Below are 4,723 nucleotides of genomic sequence, written 5' to 3'. Positions count from 1 at the left end.
GTTTTGGGTGAAGATGTTCGCCGGAGGAACACTAGTGGAGGATCTACTTCTGGTATGCTCAGTGTTAGCAGGGGAAGAGGTAAAAACAGAAGCAGTGGGAGTCGTGGGAAAAGCTTTTCTAAAGCTAGGAAAAATGTGAGGTGCTGGAACTGTGGTGAAAAGGGGCATGTTAAAAACGAGTGTCCTGATCCTAAGAAAGAGGATGGTAAGCAGCATGTAAACAGCGTTGTGTCAGATGAATCTGACGGTGACGTACTAGTTTGCTGTGAAGAGTCTATAGATTCTTGGGCTATGGATTCTGGTTCTTCGTTTCACGCCATGCACAGCGGGGAGACGATGGTGAATCTGAAAAAAGGAGACTTTGGAAAGGTACGATTAGCTAACGGTCATGTTCTTAATGTTACAGGTATGGGAGATGTCAATCTGAAAACTCCACTGGGCACTACATGGAACTTAAAGAACGTCAGGGTAATTCCAGGTTTAACGAAGAAACTTATTTCTGTTAGTCAACTGGATAAACAGGGACTAGGTGTTAAGTTTGGTGGTGGGAAGTGGAAGGTGATTGATGGAAATCTTGTTGTTGCCTGTGGGAGGAGACGAGGATCATTGTATCTAGTTGAGATACCTGTTGAGGGAGTAGCCGTCCCTGTACAACATAAAGTCTGGTTCACTGAATCTAGTAAGCGGAAGAGGGTTCAATTTGCAAACTTGAATTCTGGTGCTTTGGGGATGTCAGTTGAATGTGATCGGGGGTCTAAGTTTAAGCCAGTCAGGGGATTTGGTGATAGTGGGAGCATGGGTCGTGTTTCGGGTACAATCACAAAGACCCGTTGGGTTTTGAAGACGAAGATTCCGACTGAAGAAAAAAGCTCTCCTGGAAATAGTTTGCAAAATGTGGAGAGTGGTATTAATTCTCGGTGTATCTCTGGAGCTGGTGGATTGTGCAAGCCGGTTGAGATAGAGAATGGGTCCGATAAGACTGTTGGGTTGGAGCTTGTGGGAGCTTCAACTGGTCTCTCAGGTACTTGATGAGAGGTGTGGTTGCAACTAGGTGGCTTGGATGTGACTGAAGTCTTAGCTTGTTCTTGGAACTGGAGGCTGGGAAGACTTGAACGTAAAGATTACTGAAGTTACTGGTGATGGGTTTCTTGGATGCACTTTGTGGCCTATGCAAAGCCTCCGAGTGGGAGATTGTTGGGTTCGTAGGCTTTAGGGTAGCCGGCCCTAATTATGGTTAGCCGGCCCTAGTTATTAGGCCCACTTAGTTAACTTGTTGACCAAGTAGGAAACCCTAATCTTGTTCTATAAATACCTATTATGTAACTGTAGTCTGTATCATTCTGAAAACAGTTGTGAGCATCTAATAAAAGTAAAACCCTAGTTGCAACCCGTGGACGTAGATCACCTTGACCGAACCACGTAAATTCTTGTGTTCTTTATTTTCTGCTAGTGTGTGTGTGTGTTTGTTCCGCTTCCGCTCGAGCCTGCTCTGATTCGATACCCCTAACAGTACGGCGGCTGGAGAGGGTCTCCACCATTGTCAACCACCACCCTCAATTCTGATTAAAAAAAATAGATACATGTAACCAGCAAATAAAACTAAGCAACATGGCCTCTTTTTCGTAACATATTCAATTACCTCTTGAACAAATCAAATCATGTCAAAGCATAAACAACTTAATCAAACAACTATCTTCCTTGATAATTTCTGCCTAATCTACTAACATTTATAGATCAAAAAGCAATTGTAATCTAGCAATGTTTTTAAATTATCTGATAACATTTATAACAAACACTACATATCCAGATCACCAGCTATTAACCAAAATCATATCCATAAACACGGGTGGCAAAACCAAAAGTTTTTGAAATAGGAAGACAAAGTGAAATCTGCCCCAAACGACAAAGAGGCAAATTGTACTTAACTCATATTATTATTATTTGTAGCCAAAAAGTGAATGAAGGATAACGGTTTACATGCTTGTGTCGTTGATGAGAGTTTCACAACAACTCATATTACATGATGTCTGATATTTAAGTATGTGCACAGTACGGCAGTGCGCGACTGGGTTAACAATATGAGCACATATTACTCAAGACCACTAAACAATGTATGTGCATCAAACCTAACATGAATCCAGTATAAGTTGGGCTAATCGATGACAAAAAACGTTTTTATTTTTTATTTTTTTAACGGCGGCATATTCGGCTCAGTGACATGCCTCTTCATAGACCACATATATATCATACCTCAGACGAAATTACAACCGTTCATTGTTAGTTTGACGATCAAGGATGACACCAAACCGTTTGAGAAGGAATAATCCTGAAGAATTTGGGTTTGATGGAATAAATTCTGTCACATATTTTATTTCTTTTATATAATAGTTTAAATATTACACCCAAGAATTTGAGTTTGATGGAATAAATTCTGGCACATATTCTATTTCTTTTATATAATAGATTAAATATTACACCCAACAAATCGAAAATACTGCTATTAGCATTTGTCAACCTTTTAAACATCTAGATTTCCGTATCGTTGCCATCTACCACCAATCCACCATCATACTTAGTTGTCAGACTCACCTCCAACCATGACTAAATTGTTTGTCAACAACCAACACTCCAAAAAGTGCTAGCCAAAAAAAAAAAAAAAGAAAGAAAAAAAAGAAAAAGCAAAAAAAGAAAAGAAAAATCCTAATTGCATCTATGACAGGGTTATTCTCAAATACCCGTTTCAATTCATGATGTTTAAGTGTTAGACAATATTTGTCATGAGGGTCTACCGAGTGGAGCTCCCATGACACTCGGGCTGTGCAGTGGCGGAGATTGACCAAAAGTTTCAGGGGACGGAAAGTCATGGGACCCAATTTATATATTAAATATTTATGCAAAATAATTGGGGGGTGATCTGTAACGCCCCAAAAACCCAAATGTTCAAATTTCAAGAAGGATTTATTTTACATGGTGTGATATTGAGGTAACTAAGTTAGTGATCTTGGTTTTAAATACAAGTTAGTATGTGAAATGAAATAAATGACAAGTTTTAAAAGATTGAAGGGTTAAAAGGAAAAAGTGTTAAATAAAACACTTGACAAAAAAAAATAAGTCAGTGTTTTAGGGTTCTGGGCGTGCGATCGAGAGCAGGGCCAAGGGAAGAGCCAAAAACCCTAACAACCAAAAATCATCAAATTGAAAAGGAGACCAAGGAAAAAATCGAATACATGGGTCTAGATACTCTTTAATCTAAGTGTATCGATCATAAGGTGAGTTTAATTTCGTGTTTTGATGCTTTTTGTTAGAGTTAAATGCCATTTTAGTCCCTGGGGTTTTGGCCATTTTGTCAGTTTAGTCCAAAGGTTTCATTTTTAACCTATGGGTCCAAAAAGGTTTCACAGTTGTCATTTTAGTCCACTGGGTTAACTTCATCCATTTTTTCTGTTAACGAGAAGGCCAATTCGATAATTTTATATGTAATTCTGTTAACTAAAAGGGCAATTCAGCCATATAAAATGACCGAATTGGTCTTCTCGTTAACAGAAAAAATGGGTGGAGTTAACCCAGTGGACTAAAATGGCAATGGTGAAACCTTTTTGGACCCACAGATTAAAAATGAAACCTTTGGACTAAACTGGCAAAATGGCCAAAACCACAGGGACTAAAATGGCATTTAACTCCTTTTTATTAAGTGGGTTTTGATTAATCCGTGAAGATTGTATGAATTTGAGTTTGTATGAGGGTTAACATCATTATGTTGAATGCGAATTATCTTTGAATCTGATTATAGCAAAGGATTGAAGTAAAACCCACTTGTGTTAGTCATATGATAAGATTTTAGCAATTCTTAGATGCTAAGACTTATGAGAAATTGAAGGATGAATGTATGAGTACTAGGGTTTTGGTAAATGTTCTTGATGTAGACTAAGAAGCTAAGTGAAATTGGTTGAATTGATCAAGTGTGGTGTGAATGAGTAGATTATGCATAAAGCACATGTACATAGTGCTTAAAATAATGTATGCACACTAAGTGTTCGAATAAATGCTTGAATAGTAATTTTATAAATTTTGAAAAGTGTTATGGAATGGAAATTATATGTGAATGCAATAGTTATGTAGGTGAATGGCATAGTTTAAAATGGGAGTGGATTATGTGTAGGATTGAAGTTAAAATGGTAAAAGTTGTATGCAAGAAACCATTGCGTTATGAGCTCGCTAGTTGATGTGTATGTACGGCAGTAATAAAGAACGATGATACATATCCCTTGTATGCGTTAATAAACTAACGAAAGTCAAATATTGCATGTTTTGAAAGCCGAACGAATGAATGTATGTAAGCTAACCGTGTTATGAATGTGACGACATGTACGGATAGGAGTCATGTCATCAAGAGCACAAACAGGGAAGTGCAACGGGTCGAAGGTGAACACGGAAGCTATGTGCAAATTTGGACGCACGAGGTAAGTAATTTTCCCGGACTCCTTTTTTATTACTAAAGTGATTTAATGGTGCGATTATTGTTAGTAGATGTGATGAAACGTAATTTAGATGATGATATTTAGTTATTGTACCACATGAGTGATTATCCGGAATCACACCTTAATGTGGCAAAGTATGGTTATGTTTTAGTTATTCAAGTATGTTTTGGAATTTAGAAGTATATGGGTACGTAGAAGTAATGATTTTTGTTAAGTCTATCAAACGGGTCAAAATGGGAGTTTAC

The sequence above is a fragment of the Helianthus annuus genome, chromosome 6 (assembly GCF_002127325.2).
Source record: "Helianthus annuus cultivar XRQ/B chromosome 6, HanXRQr2.0-SUNRISE, whole genome shotgun sequence".
NCBI classification, from domain to species: Eukaryota; Viridiplantae; Streptophyta; class Magnoliopsida; order Asterales; family Asteraceae; genus Helianthus; species Helianthus annuus.
This window is presented reverse-complemented; position numbering follows the sequence as displayed.